Genomic DNA, 16,938 nt, shown 5'->3' with positions numbered 1-16,938 from the left:
TCTACACATTTGTGGTGTACATAATGATACCCTGATACACAAATAAATAAAAATGAAACTTTAAGGCATAAAAAAGCATCTCTTTACATAACTAAATATAAGTATAGACCCCAAACCTCCTTGTCTGAGGCAGTTGCCTAAATACTCAAGGCTAAATCTTTTGGCTTTCATAAAAACTTTTTCTTTTATTCCAACATCTCTTTTCTTTACAAAGGCCAAAATCCTAAATCTTGCTGATTCCCACCGTTGGGACTTTTTGTTTTCTTTTGTTTTGTTTTGATTTGTTTTGTTTTGTTTTTTGGCCTGGCTCACTCAATGGAATTATTTCATTTCACTGCTGAGTTTACAATTTTTTTTCTTCTAACTCAGAAATTATACTTTTATTCTTTCTTCTCTTGCAAATTGCTTTCCTCATCAATTGTTGATATATTCAGCATGTTTGAATTATGTTTTTTCTCCATATTCAATAAGAAGCTTTCCAGTTCAATGATTAGTACATTTTTTTAAAAATTATATTATCTGTCAAAATAAGAACCTATACAAAAGATCTAGCTGGATAAGAAGTTTCACTGTAATGCACTAAATGATCTTTGTTCATGACAAAAACTTTTATTGAAAAACCTAACTCGGCTATATTTTAGTAAACATGAATCACCTGTCCTCTCAGACTCTTTTATTTACTTCTTTCAATAATCTTTAATTTTTGTGAATATTTACTTCTCTACAAGAACTTTGGAGGCAAAGAAAAACAAACAAGCTATAAGTTCCACTTCTTGCTAACCTTGTTAAGTCACTTTTGAACTCTCATTAGATAAGAACATCACTATTTGCAAGTTTGTTATTAAGTAGACTTAAAACAGCATAATCATCATAGTCATTGTAAAGAAATACTGGTGCTTAACTGAAAGAAGTCGTTAACTGATTTGGTTTAGCCTACATAGGATAATGAAAACAAATTTAAAAAATTGTTGAATTCAAGATGATGGAAAGCTACAAATTCAGGGAATCTATTTTTTACCAGGTTTTGCTTGCCTGAATATTTATGTTGTATTTATTTAAGTATATTTATTTAAAATGTGTAGGATAGTGGTACAGCACTTGGCTAACATGTGTGAGCATATGCTAACACTCCTATCATTGTAAAAACATATTTTGCTGTTCAGTTCAGAGAGTTCATATTAAGGATCATATATATTAAAGATTTTAGAGATTCTTCATCTCAACACTTGGAAGGAAGAGGCCGATAGGACCTTGGAAGTTCAAGGTTATCCTGTTTTAAAAGTTGAGTTTCATGACATCCAATGTTATATACATCAAAATATATATATGGATATATGAAATATATGATATTAAATATCAATATATATGTCAATATAAACAAAGAAGAAAATAATATTTATCTTTTCATTTTTTTTTCCTTTTAAAAATTTATGTATGTTTTTATAAATTAGTTTATTCACTTTGAATCCCAGCTGTAGGCCCCTCCCTCCCAAAGACTAGGAAACTTCCCTAGTCTTCTCATAAGGGAGGTCCTCTTCCCCTTGCATCTGAACCTAGCCTATCAGGTCTCATCAGGAGTGGCAGCATTGTTTCCCTCTGTGGCCTGGTAAGGCTGATCCTCCCTCAGGGTGAGGTGACCAAAGAGCCAATCTCTGAGTTCATGTCAGAGACAGTCCTTGTTTCTATTACTAGGACACCCCCTTGGATACTGACTTGCCATGGGCTATAGCTGTGCACAGGTTCTGGGTGTTCTAGGGTATCTCAATGCATGGTCCATGGTTGGCGTATCAGTCTGAGAAAATACATATCTGGCCAGAATTTTGTGATCTGTTGTTCTCCTCATGAAGCTCCTGTACCCTCTAAGACTTCCTATCTCCCCCTAGTTTCAAAAGATTCCATGCACTCTGCCTGGATTTGGACCATGACTCAAAATGGAGAGGAATATAAATCAATCCTACTGAACACAGGGACAGGGCAAGGCTGCCCACTCCCTCCATATCTCTATGAGAAATTACTTGTAGTCAAAGCTAGAGCAATAAGACAACTAAAGAAGATCATTAGGATCCAAATCAGAACGGGAGAAATAAAAGTATCGCTTTTTGCAGATGATATAACAGTATACATGAGTAACGGCAAATATTTAACTAGAGAGCAACTTCAGCTGATATCACTTTCAGCAATGTGGCTGTATACAAAATTAACTCAAAAAAATCAGTAGCCCTCCCATATAGGAAATTCCAACGGGCTGAGAAAGAAATTAGGAGGGAAACACCCTTTAAAATAGCCACTAATAACATGAAGTAGTTTGGGTGACCCTAATCAAGCATGTGAAAGACTGGTTTGAGAAAAACTTCAAGTCTCTGAAGAAAGAAACTGAGGAATATATCCGAAGATGGAAAGATCTCCCATGCTCATGGATCCGTAGGATTAAGAGGGAAAATGGCCATCCTACCAAGAGCAATGTAGAGATTCAATGTAATTCCCATCATGTCTTTGGTCATCAGGGAAATGTTAATCAAATCAGCCCTGAGATTTCACCTAACAACCATCAGAATGGCTAAGATCAGAAATTCAATTGACAACCCATGCTGGAGAGGATTGCAGTTAGGGGAAACACACTCCACTACTAGTGGGAATGCAAACTTTTACAACCACTTTGGAAATTAATCTGGCATGTTTTCAGACAATTAGGAGTATCTTTTCTTCAAGATCCCGGTATGACACACATAGACATATATCCAGAAGATGCTCAAGTATACAAAAAGGACATTTGCCAAACCATGTTTGTAGCAGGTTTATTCTTAAGAGCCAGGAAACAACCCAGATGCCCCTCAGTGGAGAAATGGATACAGAAATTGTGGTACATATTCACCATGGAATATTATTCCGCAGTCAAAATCAAGGATTCATGAAATTTGCAGGTAAATGTTGGGAACTGGAAAAGATCATTCTGAGGGAGGCATCCCAGTATCAGAAAGAAACATGTGGTGTATACTCACTCATAAGTGGTATTAGACATAAAATATTGGATAAACATACTAAAATCTCTACACGTAAAGAAACTAATCAAGAAAGAACACTCTGGCTGAGTTGTTCAATCCACACTCAAAATGTCAAAGCGGATGGACATCAGAAAAGGGAGAAATCAGGGAACAGGTGAGTAACCTCCCACAGAGGGCCTCTGAAGAGCCCTACACTGCAGGGTATCAGAGCAGATGCTGAGATTTAGAGCCAGACTTTGGGCCTAGTGCAGGGAATTTTATGAAAAAAAGGGGGAGATAGTAAGACCTGGAGGGGAAAGGAGCTTCACAAGGAGAGCAACAGAAGCAAAAACTCTGGGCACTGGGGTCTTTTCTGAGACTGATACTCCAACCAAAGACCATTTATAGAGATAACCTAGAACCCTGAACAGATATAGCCCATGGAAGGTCAGGGTCCAAGTTGGTTCCATAGTAATGGGGACAAGGACTGTAACTGATTGGCCTCCTCTTTGATCACCTCTCCCTGAGGGGTCTGCAGCCTTGCAAGGCCACAAGGAAGAAGAAGCAGCCACTCCAGATAGGTCCTGATAGACTAGGAATAGAAGGAAGGACAGGAGGACCTCCCCTGTTGGTGGGCTTGGTGGGACATGGGTGGAGATGGGGGAAGGAGAGTGGGATTGGGAGGGGAGGAGAGACAGAGCTATAGAGGGGATACAAGGTGAATAAATTGTAATTGATAAAATGAAAAACACCAATACAATTGTTTACAGACCTTGAAAGAACAATTGTCAATTTAATATGGAAAACAAAGACACTCAGAATTGCTAAGACAATCCTGTACAGCAACAGATCATCAGAAGATATCTCCATCCCTGAGCTCAAACTGGACTACAGAGAAATAGTCATAAAAACTGCATGGTACTGGCATAGAAACACGATGGTGGATCAATGAATGTGAATAGAAAACCCAGAAATAAACCCATACACCTATGCCTTTTTCATTTTCGTCAAAGAAGCCAAAACCATACAATGTACAAAAGACAGCATCTTCAACAAATGGTGCAGGTCTTACTGGTTTTCTACCTATGAAAAAATGCAAATGCATCAATATTTATCATCCTGCATGAAACTCAAGTCCAAGTGGAACAAAGACCTGAATATTTTTATCTTAAAATTAGTAAAAGAATAGTGTTTGCCCAAATTAGTCAAAGTTCTTTTCTAGAAAATTATTTTTCTAATTCATTATCCCCTTCTACATATTGTTGCATATATTAGTAAATGAAGGGAATAAAAACTTTACTATCATTTTAATATCATTTCATGTTAGAAAAATAAAAGTTAATGATTATGTTACAAATAAACATTCTAATCTTTTATTGATATAGCACATCTGGATTTCTACTGGAAAAGTGAAAAGAATTGTTTGGATTATTTCACTTGTTTATAACTGGTTCACATTCATATTGCTCTGTTTCTTAAATGGTTTTATCTCTATTCATGGGCAAAGCTGTTGTGAAACATTCTAGAATATCTGTGCAAATACAAATGAAAGGAATCGTAGTCAAAAGATTGGAAGTAAAAGGTTGCAGATTTTTCATCTCTCTTGGAGCTTTAAATCTGCTTATTTCAGAGTATTCTAACTGGAGGTATCAAAGACCATGAGTAACAGTCATCCTCTTCCCTTTGTGGAGAGAATGATCTCCCTCAAGGTTGAAAATCTGTCAAACCACAACTCATCCTGCACCCTGAGGCATATCTTTGAGCATGATGGGCCTGATAGTGATGTAAACATCCCCCAAATCCATTGACTAAAAGTCCATATTGGTTTCCTTAATCTATTTCCACAACAAATGTGATGCCAAGGATGCCCTGGGTCCACTACTTGAGATTTTACTAGATGGACATGAACTAAAGTTACAGCTGGTTTATAAAATGGATCCACAGTACTCTCAAACTTACTGTAGCAAGGGAGGCCAAAAACATTATGAGGAAGACAATCATAAATTCCATCGTCAAGGTGACACAAGCATTCTTTTCCCACCACTGGTATCAAACCATAGATCATACCAGATCTTCTCCAGGCCACTCACAATCCCTGGCTCAGTCTCAATATCGCTTTCAAAGGAGATCATCAACAAACAAAGCATCCAAGACCATGTTCTCAGCATCCAGGCAATAGCTGGTATCATGAGACAGGTCTCGTCCAAGTTTCGGGAATCTTCCTGTTTCAAGCATGAAGAAATCTAAATCTAAATATTCAGGCAAGAGTGCACCCAAGTGTCATTCAGGAGAAGGTAGGAACAGAGAGTTTCAATACTCCTCAGCACATAGCCTGAGTATTGGGAAAGATGAGGGTCAAGAGAAAAACCACTTACTGAGTGGAGAGAGATTTTGAAAAAAACAGTGGAAGTAGGAAAATTGATACATTGTATAGTATTTTATTGTCAACCTTTTTCAAGTTTTAACCTAAATTTACTATTACACTTATTATGTTATTTGAATATTATGATTACATATAAAGTATTGAAATACTTAATTTTTTCCATTGTAAATTTTTGAAATAAAACATAATCATGTTTAGAATATTTATCTATTTATTAAGTTAATAGAGTATTAGCACCAAATCCTCCTATGACAATATGTACTCTGATTTGTTATCTAAAACTTGGTAATTAGACTTACTTCTTTATAGTCCTCATCCTTTCAAGTTAAAAGCTATATATTTATTTGGTATGATTGATAACTAAATCCTTCAATTGTATAATGATATTAGAATTGTTTTATAATATTGATTAAGCAGCAGTGTAAAATTTAATGTTTTGTGTATGTATCAAGAACATTGGTACAATAGCTGAGATTGTACTTAGTTATTATTGTGGTGTTTACAGTACAGATTAACTGACTAGTTTACAGCTTGAAAAGTCTCTTATGCAATGCATTTGCTTAAACTAGTTCTAGTGTCTATTGCTTTCCTTTTTAACTGTATGGTTAGTACTGCAAAATCCCTGGGTCATAAATTATGTTCAATTCCTCACTTTTTAAAAAAAGAAAATAGAGTTATTATATAATATATTCTGATCGTATTTTCTCCTTTTACAACCTCCCTAAGATGTTCCGGACCACTTAAACCCACACACTCATATACGTCCTTTCTGTCTCTCATAAGTAAGCAGTTAACCGTATAAGAAAACAACAACATAAACATAATAAGAAACACAGGAACAGATAAAAACAAAACAATACTAATAGAAACCTCAAAGAAAGACATAAAAGAAACACAGCTATCACAGAAACATTTTTACTTACACAGAAATTCCATAAAAACAGAAAATAATAGGCTATAATATATAAACAATAACATGTAAGGTTAAAATAATTCAAACAAGGCATTATGAGATAAAAAACCTCCAAAAATACATTGATCATTTATGTTTGCTATTTACTTCTAGGCATGGGGCCTGCCAATAAGTATGGTTGGTAAAACTACCTAGACAGCATTGGAGAAAACTGACTTTCCCTTGGAAGGGATTAACAATCAGAGATTGTTTCTGCATTAAGTCTGAGGCTTCTGTCCATATCCCCACTTTGCCGTGGAAACCCAACTGCCTCAGACCCATGCACAGTACCTTCCAGTACACTGAACACTAGTCAGTAGAGATGAAGGTTCTCAGTTGCCACCAGCTCAACTTCTCCATGTTCTGTGACATATGTATGCTTTTTCTTCAGCAATGCAGCTATGCAGCCTTACTATCCGTTTCTGGAGAGCAATGGATATTGCCAGAGACAGACTGAGTTACCTGAGTTCTTCTTTGGGACATTTTGGTATGAACTCAATTAGACATAACACATTCCTGGTGCTGAAGGTTTCATTTGGTGGCAAGATATAGCTAGTGGAGATGTGTCTCCCCCATTATTTGGTGATTGCATTATGATTCCTGTCACATATGTATGTATTTTATAAAACAGTTCTACATGAACCCTCAATTCACCCTTGGTTTTAGCTATCTCTTCTCATACTCCCAGCCTTAACCATTCTTTGTTGCATTTTCCATTTAATCCTCCAGGGAGAGTTTCTCCATCTGTCTTTCTATAAATCTGGAATGCATCCAAGCTGATTATGGTGCATAATCTTTCTATATGCTACTGGAATTAGGGCTGAAATATTTTTAATGAGTTTTTTTTAATATATGTTCTTAACAGAAATTGCTCTATACTCTTCCCTTTTGGGTCTTGGTGTGGATTACGTATTGAGGTGTGTCCTTGTGAAAAATAATTACACTTTGTATTTTTTCTTTCTATATTGCAGAATAATTAGAGGTATTAGCAATGATATTTATATGAAAGATTGTAATCGTCTGTGTTAAATCTAATTTTCTCTAACCTTTTTTGTTTGAATGATTTAATTAGTGCCTCTATTTCACTAGTTCTAATATAATTACTTATCCAGTTTTGATTTAAATTTAGTAGGCTGCATATAAGTTTATCTGTTTATTTCAGGTTTTCTATTTTCTTGGAGCACAGACTTTTAAAATATGTCCTTACAATTCTCTGGGGTTTTTGTTGTTGTTGTTGTTTTTGTTGTTGTTGTGTGTTTTTCCTCCCATGTATAATCTGTAATTCTATTAATTTGGATATCCTCTCTATATGTTAGTGTTAATTTGGCTAAGTATCAATCTTACCTATTTTCTTTTCATTGTTTTGTTTCATTCTGTTTTATTGATGTCATCTGTAAATTTGATTGTTTCTTGCTTCCTAATCCTTTGTAACTTCGTTTTTCTTTTCATTGTATTGCATTAAAGTATGTCATTAAGCTGCTCATATGTGATCTCTCCAGTTTTTATATGTAAATAGTTGGTGCTTTGCATTTGACTCTAAAACTGACTTCCTGTGTCTTATCTATTTGGGTAAATAGTATTTTCACTTGATTTCAATTTTTTTTTAAAATGGTTTTAGTTTTTAATTTCCTTCTTAATTTCTATCTTGAATCAATTTTCTGTCAGCAGTGACTTGCTCACTTTTAACATGTTTTTAAACTACTATTGTTCTTGTTTTCATGTAGTTTTAATCTGTGGTGGTCATGTAGGGTATAGGGTGTGATTTAAATTTTTTCCTTACTGTTGAGACTTGCTTTATTTTCAAGACTTTGGTCAATTTTGGAAGAAATTCTATGAGCTATTGAAAAGAAAGTATATTCTGAGTTTGGGTTAAATCTTCTCTAAAAGTCTGCTAAGCTTATATACATGTGAAATCTTTTAGCTACAGCTTTTTTCGGGTTAATTTTTGTCTGGATCACCTGTAAATTACTGAGAGTGAGGTCCTGAAGCCTCCCACTACCACTGTGTGGAGGTCAATATACTTTTCTATCTGTAATAGTATTTCTTTTATGAAGACAGTTACTTTTGTGCTTGGTATATGAATGCTTAAAACAGCAATAGCTTTTTGGCAGTTTTTTTTTTTTTTTCAACTTTGCTGACTATGTAGTGTTCCCTGTCTGTTCTGATTAGTTTTTAGTCTATTTTGTTTTGTTTTTTGTCAGATATTAAAACTGTTACACCTGCTTGGTTTTTGTCTCCATTTGCTTTCAACATGCTTTTTCTTTCTTTTATCCCGAGGTAATGTTTATTTTTGACTTTCAGATCTTGTTCTTGGATATCACAGAATGATGCATCCTGCTTTTTTCTTTGATTCTTTGTTAATTATACTTTATTCACTTTGTATCCCTCTGTGGTTGCCTCTGTCCTCCAGTCCCAATTTCTCCCTTCCTCTCCCCTCTGCACAAATGCCACTCCCCAAGTCCACTGATAGGGGAGGACTTATTTTCCTTCCTTCTTTTCCTAGTCAGTTAGGCCACATCAGGAGTAGCTCCATTGTCTTCTTCTATTGCCTGGTAATGCTGCTTCACCCTTCTGGGGGCCAGGGGTTAATGAAAGAGCAGGCCAAACAGTTCATGGAGAATATGTTTCAGGCCCTCTCTTTTCTAGAACCTACATTGAGAAATCAGGCTTTATTTAATGGCTCTGTCTTCATGATTTATCTTATAGCTCCCATTTTTCTTTTCAAATTTCATAATTTTTTTCCTTTCCTTGGCTGCAAATTTCGTGATTTACTGGTTCTTAATTACTGAATAGTATTCCAGTGTGTAAATTTTCCACAATTTCTGCATTCATTCCTCAGTTTATGGACATCTGGGTTGATTCCAGATTCTGACAATTACGAATAAAGGTGCTAGGAACGTAGTAGAACAAATGTCCTTGTTGTGTGCTTGAATATCTTTTGGATATATGTCAAGGAGTAGAATGGCTGGATCTTGAGGAGGCACTATTCCTAATTGTCTGAGAAAGATCCAAATTGATTTCCAAAGTGCATGTACATTTTCCATTCCCACTAGCAATGAAGGAGGTCTCCCTTTTCTTTACGTTCACTCCAGCATGTTTTGACACTGGACTTTTTGATCTGAGCCATACTGACAGGTGTAAGATCATCCTGAGTGAGGTATCCCCAAAGCAGAAAGACATACTTGATATATAACTTAGTTATTTGTGGACGGTAGACATAAGATATAGGATAAACATACATAATAGGTATATCAAAGGTAGCTAAGCATGAAGGAGGACCCTGAGTTATATGAGCAAGCCTCACTCAGACAGCCAATTTGGAAGAGTGAACAGCCAATTGGGAAGAGCCAACAGGGAAGAGCACAGGAGCCTACAACAGAGAGCCACTGATAGATTCTACCCAGCAGGGTATCAGAGCACATGCTGAGACTCACAGACATAATTTGGGTAGAGTGGAGGGTACCTTATAAAACAAGGAGGAGATAAAAATACCTTGAGGGGACAGGAGCTCCTCAAGGAGAGCAACAGAAACAAAAAAAATCTGTGCAACGGGTCTATTCTTAGATGAATGTTCCAACCAAGAAATCTGCTTCGAGATAACTTAGAATTCAAGCAGGGATGTAGCCCATGGCATCTCGGGTCACAAAGGAAGAAAATGTAGCTTGTTTTGATGAGACATGATAGGCTAGGATCAGATGGAAAAGGAGGAAAACCTCCCCTATCAGTGGACTTAGGGAGGGGCATGGGAGAAGAGGAGGGATGGAGGAAGGTTGGGATTGGGAAGGGATATGGCAGGGGTATAAAGCTGGGATACAAAGGGAGTAAACTGTAATTAATTATAAAGTAATTTTAAAATTAAAATAAAACAAAATATATTAAAACAAGTAAATGGAGATTGTAACACTAACATGTTATAAAATTCTAGGATGTATAATGGTATTGCAAATAAGTATTATTTTTTTTCAAGTCATCCTGTTTGAATCAAGACATATGCAACCAGATTAATAATGTCATAATTAAAATATAATTTCAACCTTTCCCCACTTCCATTTCCTCCCTCCAACCTTCCCCCTTTCTTCCTGCCTTTATATCTTCTAAAATTCATGACTTCATTAAATTCATATTTATTGTTACATGTACATGTAAAAAGATAAATATAGTCATACAACACACTAAATTTAAGTCCTGTTGCTTTGTGAATATGATTCCAGTGCAGAACACTTGGTATTGGATTACTAACTTGTGGTGTCTTTTGGGGGTAGTAGAATGTCCTCTACCAGCAGTTATTATTTGCCTTTAGTTCTGTGTTTATTGATGAGTCACTCATCCCACATCAACAAGTGTATTAATGTCCTTTTTTTCGTTTTGTTCTTTGTTTTGTAAAAGTATTGCTAAAACAAAAAAAGAAAGAAAAAATGAAAAAGTATTGTTATCATCACCACACATCCAAAATTTCCCATCCTCCTTGCACCCTGGAAAGTCCAGGGAGAACTTATCAGTTCTATCTAAAATATACATCATATGTTTTAAGCATGCCTGTCACATTTTAGAGTTCTGGTTAAGTATTTACTATATTCATGAAAAATAAAATTAAAAAAAAGAAAAATAAAAACAGGAAACGAAATCTCTAACATAAATCCTGTACTAAGGAGCTGTGATACAGAGCTATTTATTCATTCGTTCACTTATTTGCTATTATAAACTGTGTTGTGCTGGGGAATAGAAACTTAATTTGAATTTCATGCTTAGACACACAATCGGCTCTACCACTGTGATATGCCATTTCTGCAGCTCCCAAGTAGAATTTTGAAATAGTTAAAAATCTTTTTCACTGTTGCTCTCCTTGTGGAGACCCTGTCCTCTCCAGCTCTTACTATTTAGTTCTTAACTAAAATTCAATTCACTCTGCCAAACAGTTGCCCATCAGGCTCAGCATCTGCTTTGATAGTCTGTAGGGCAGAGGCTTTCAGAGGCTCTCTGTGGTAGGTTCCTAGGTTGTTTCCTGTTTTCTTCTTCTTCTGATGTCCATCCTCTTTGCCTTTCCGGATGTGTATTGGACATTTTAGTTAGGGTCCTCTCTCTTGCTTAGTTTCTTTCGATGCACAGGTTTTAGTGGGTTTGTCCTATGTTGTATGTCTATATGAGTGAGTATATACCATGTGTGTCTTTTTGCTTCTGGGACAACTCACTCAGGATGATCCTTTCCAGATCCCACCATTTACCTGCAAATTTCATGATTTCCTTACTTTTCATTGGTGAGTAATATTACATTGTGTAGATGTACCACAATTTCTGCATCCATTCTTCAGTTGAGGGGATCTGGGTTGTTTCAAACTTCTGGCTATTACAAATAAAGCTGCTACAAACATAGTTGAGCAAATGTCCTTTTTGTGTACTTGAGCCTCTTTTGGATATATGCCCAGTAGTGGTATGGCTGGATCTTGAGGAAGTGCTATTCCTAGTTGCCTGAGAAAACGCCAGATTGATTTCCAGAGTGGTTGTACAAGTTTACATTCCCACCAGCAGTGCAGAAGGGTTCCCCTTTCTCCACAACCTCTCCAGCATGTGTTGTCACTTGAGTTTTTGATCTTGGCCATTCTCATGGGTGTAAGGTAAAATCTCAGGGTTGTTTTGATTTGCATTTCCCCAATGGCTAGTGAGGTTGAGCATTTCTTTAAGTGCTTCTTTGCCATTCGGTATTCCTCTACAGAGAATTCTCTGTTTAGCTCTGTTCCCCATTTTTTTAAGGAGATTACTTGGTGTGTTGCTTTTCAGCTTCTTTAGTTCTTTATATATACTGGATATGACTCCTCTGTCAGATAAAGGGTTGGTGAAGATTTTTTTCCTAATCTGTAGGCGGTCGCTTTGTTTTGATGACGGTGTCCTTTGCTTTACAGAAGCTTTTCAGTTTCATGAGGTCCCATTTATTGATTGTTGCTCTTAGAGCCTGTGCTGTTGGTGTTCTGTTCAGGAAGTTTTCCCCTGTACCAATGAGTTCTAGGGTATTTTCCACTTTTTGTTCAAGCCGATTTAATGTGTCTGGTTTTATGTTGAGGTCTTTGATCCACTTGGACTTCAGTTTTGTGCAGGGTGACAAGTATGGATCTATTTTCATTTTTCTACATGTAGACATCCAGTTAGACCAGCACCATTTGTTGAAGATGCTATCTTTTTTCCATTATATGGTTTTGGCGTCTTTGTCAAAGATCAGGTGTCCATAAGTGTGTGGGTTTATTTCTGGGTCCTCTGTTAGGTTCCATTGATCCAACATTCTGTTTCTATGCCAGTACCATGCAGTTTTTAAAACTGTTGCTCTATAGTACAACTTAAGATCAGGGATGGAAATACCTCCAGAAGATCTTTTACTGTAGAGGATTGTTTTAGCAATTCTGGGTTTCTTGTTATTCCATATGAAGTTGAGAATTTTTCTTTCCAGGTCTGTAAAGAATTGTGTTGCAAATTTGATGGGCATTGCATTGAATCTGTAGATTGCTTTTGGTAAGATGGCCATTTTTACTATGTTAATCTTGCCAAGCCATGAGCATGGGAGATCTTTCCATCTTCTCATATCTTCTTCTAATTCTTTCTTCAGAGATTTGAAATTTTTTTCATACAAGTCTTTGACTTCCTTGGTTAGGGTTACTCCGAGGTACTTTATGTCCTTTGTGGCTATTGTGAAGGGTGTTGTTTCCCTAATTTCTTTCTCAGCCCTTTTGTCTTTTGTATACAGGAGGCCTACTGATTTTTTTGAGTTCATTTTGTATCCGGCCACTTTGCTGAAGGTGTTTATCAGCTGTAGGAGTTCCCTGGTAGAGATTTTGGGGTCACTCTCATATACTATCATATCATCTGCAAATAGTGATAATTTGACTTCTTCCTTTCCAATTTGTATCCCCTTGATCTCCTTCAACTGTCTTATTGTTCTAGCAAGGACTTCCAGCACTATGTTGAAGAGATATGGAGAGAGTGGGTAGCCTTGTCTTGTCCCTGATTTCAGTGGGATTGCTTTAAGTTTCTCTCCATTCAGTTTGATGTTGGCTATAGGCTTGCTGTATATTGCCTTTACTATGTTTAGATATGTGCCTTGTATCCCTGATCTCTCCAATACTTTGAACATGAATGGATGTTGGATTTTGTCAAATGCTTTTTCAGCATCTAGGGTGATTATCATGTGTTTTATTTTCTTTCAGTTTGTTAATATGGTGGATCACATTGATGGATTTCCGTATATTGAACCACCCCTGCATACCTGGGATGAAGCCTACTTGGTCATAGTGGATGGTATCTTTGACGTGTTCTTGGATTTGGTTTGCAAGTATTTTATTAAGTATTTTTGCATCAATGTTCATAAGGGAGATTGGCCGGAAATCTCTTTCTTTGTTGAGTCTTTGTGAGGTTTAGGTACCAAGGTGAGTGTGGCTTCATAGAATGAATTTTGTAATATTCCTTCTGTTTCTATTTTGTGGAATAGTTTGAAGACAATTGGTGTTAGCTCTTCTTTGAAGGTCTGGTAGAATTCTGCGCTGAAGCCATCTGGTCCTGGGCTTTTTTGGAGGGGAGACTTTTGATGACCGCTTCTATTCCTTTGGGGGATATAGGACTATTTAGTTAATTTACCTGGTCGTGTTTCAGCTTTGGTAAGTCAAATCGATCAAGAAAATTGTCCATTTCATTTAGATTTTCAAATTTTATGGCATATAGACTTTTGAAGTAAGTCCTAATGATTGCTTGGATTTCCTCAGTGTCTGTAATTATATCCCTCTTTTCATTTCTGATTTTATTGATTTGGGTGGTGTCTCTCTGCCTTTTAGTTAACCTGGCTAAGGGTTTGTCGATCTTGTTGATTTTCTCAAAGAACCAGCTCTTGGTTTCATTGATTCTTTGAATTGTTTTATTTGTTTCCAATTGATTGATTTTAGCCCCGAGTTTGATTATTTCCAGCCGTCTACTCCTTCTTGGTGTGTCTGTTTCTTCTTTTTCTAGGGTTTTTAAGTGAGCCATTAGGGTGTTTGAATGAGCTGTCTCGAATTTCTTCTTGAAGGCACTTAGTGCTATGAAGTTTTCTCTTATCACTGCTTTCATTGTGTCCCACAAGTTTAGGTATGTTGTGTCTTCATTTTCATTGGTTTCTAGAAAGACTTTAATTTCTTTCTTTATTTCTTCCCTGACCGAGCTGTCATTTAGTAACAAGTTGTTCAGTTTCCACGTGTGTGTAGGCTTTTTGTTATTTCTGTTTTTGTTGAGGTCCAGCTTTATTCCATGGTGATCAGAAAAGATACATGGGATTATTTCAATCTTCTTGTATCTGTTGAGGCTTGCTTTGTGACCCACTATATGGTCTATTTTGGAGAAGGTTCCATGAGGTGCTGAGAAGAATGTATATTCTTTTGTGTTTGTGTGTAGAGTTCTGTAATGTCTGTTAGTTCCATTTGATTCATGACCTCTGTCACAGACATTGTTTCTTTGTTTAATTTCTGTTTTGTTGACCTGTCCTTTGTTGAGAGTGGGGTGTTGAAGTCTCCCACTATTAATGTGTGGGGATCTATATGTGCTTTCAATTTTATCAATGTTTCTTTCACAAATGTGGGTGCCCTTGTATTTGGGGCATAGATGTTCAGGATTGTGATGTCTTCCTGGTGGAATTTTCCCTTGATGAGTATGAAGTGTCCTTCCCCATCTCTTTTGATTAATTTTGGTTGAAAGTCTATTTTATCAGATATTAGAATGGCTACTCCTGCTTGCTTCTTGGGTCCGTTTGCTTGGAAAGTCGTCTTCCAACCCTTTATCCTCAGGTAATGTCTATCTTTGTGTCTTAGGTGTGTTTCTTGTCTGCAACAGATTGCTGGGTTTTGTTTACGTATCCATTCTGTTAATCTGTGTCTTTTTATTGGAGAGTTGAGTCCATTGATGTTGAGAGAGATTAATGACAAGTGGCTGTTAGATCTCTTGATTTTGATGTTGGCTGCGGTCATACGGTTGTGTGCTTGGTTGCTTTTTGTTTTACTGTAGTGGGGTTATTTATTTCCTGTGTTTTCTTGAATGTAGCTAGCTTTCTTGGGTTGTATTTTCCCTTCCAGTGTCTTCTGTAATGCTGGATTTGTACGTAGGTATTTTTGAAATTTGTTTTTGTCATTGAATATCTTGCTTTCTCCATCTATGAGGACTGAGAGTTTTGCAGGGTATAGTAGCCTGGGCTGACATCTGTGTTCTCTTAGGGTCTGCATGATATCCGTCCAGGCCCTTCTGGCTTTCATAGTCTCTGTTGAAAAGTCAGGTGTGATTCTAATGGGTTTGCCATTATATGTTACTTGGCCTTTTTCCCCTGCAGCTTTTAGTATTTTTTCTTTGTTCTGTATACTTACTGTTTTGATTACTATGTAGCAGGAGGAATTTCTTTTCTGGTCAAATTTGTTGGGTGTTCTGTAGTCCTCATGTATTCTAATTGGCCTCTCCTTTAGCTTGGGGAAATTTTCTTCAATGATTTTGTTGAAAATATTTTCTGGGCCTTGGAGAAGGGAGTCTTCTTTTTCCTCTATACCTATTATTCCTCGGTTTTGTCTTTTCATATTGTCTTGGATTTCTTGGACGGTCTGTGTCAGGAATTTTTCGGATTTAACATTTTCTTTGACAGATCCATCGATTTCTTCCATTGTATCTTCTACACCTGAGATTCTTTTTTCCATATCTTGTAGTCTGTTGGTTATGCTTACCTCTATAGTTCCTGTTTTCTTCCCTAGATTCTTCCTTTCCATTATTTCCTCCGTTTTTTTTTTCTTTAATTTTTCCAATTCTATCTTCAGGTCTTGAGTTGTTTTGTTTACTTCCTTCACCTATCTGATTGTACTTTCCTGTTTTTCTTTTAGTTCCCTCAACTCTGTTTCTTTTTATTTCATTCAGTGCTTTAAGCATTTCCTTTCTAAAGGCCATAAACTGTTTGGCTGCAGCTTCCTCTATTTCTTTACAGTTTATCTTCCTCTATGTGTTTACGAATCTTATTTGTTTCCTCTGTTATCATCTTCATGAGCATACTTGTTAGGTCATCTTCTTGGATTTCAGTTATGCTGGGGTGTCCAGGGCTACTTGCCCCCGGGTAACTGGGTTCTGGAGATGCCATATTGCTCAGTCTTTTGTTGCTTGAGCTTTTACGCTGGCCTCTACCCATTGTGCTATCTTAGGTGTTTGGGGTTATTTTCTGGTGGTTCCTGGGGATCCTGTGCTGGAGAGAATCCCCTTTGCAGAAAGCTGGTTTTTCCTGAAGGGTGTCTTCTCAGCTTTTTGGGTATAGTCCCTGGATGGCTGGTGTTTTTTCAGGAGTTGCTCACCTTAGGGATATAGACCTGAGTGGTAACTGTGGTCTTTGTTAGTCGAGAGGGTTCTCCTCTCACCCAGGGAAGTCCTGAGGGCAGCTGCCCTGTTTCTGGGTTTCTTGTTGTAAATTTAATGATCAGCTGCTGTGACCCAGTTGGACATCAGGCGCGCATCAACTGTTTGTGCCTGTGTCTGGAGCAAAGCTGAGTGCTGGCGCCTCGGCCCCACTAGTCTGCTAGACTTTTTCTAGGGAAGGATTGGGTGATTTAGGTCAGTACAGTTTCCTTCCTTCCCTGTGGATTCTCTGGAGACAC

Source organism: Meriones unguiculatus (assembly GCF_030254825.1).
Source record: "Meriones unguiculatus strain TT.TT164.6M chromosome X unlocalized genomic scaffold, Bangor_MerUng_6.1 ChrX_unordered_Scaffold_31, whole genome shotgun sequence".
Classification (NCBI taxonomy): Eukaryota; Metazoa; Chordata; class Mammalia; order Rodentia; family Muridae; genus Meriones; species Meriones unguiculatus.
This window is presented reverse-complemented; position numbering follows the sequence as displayed.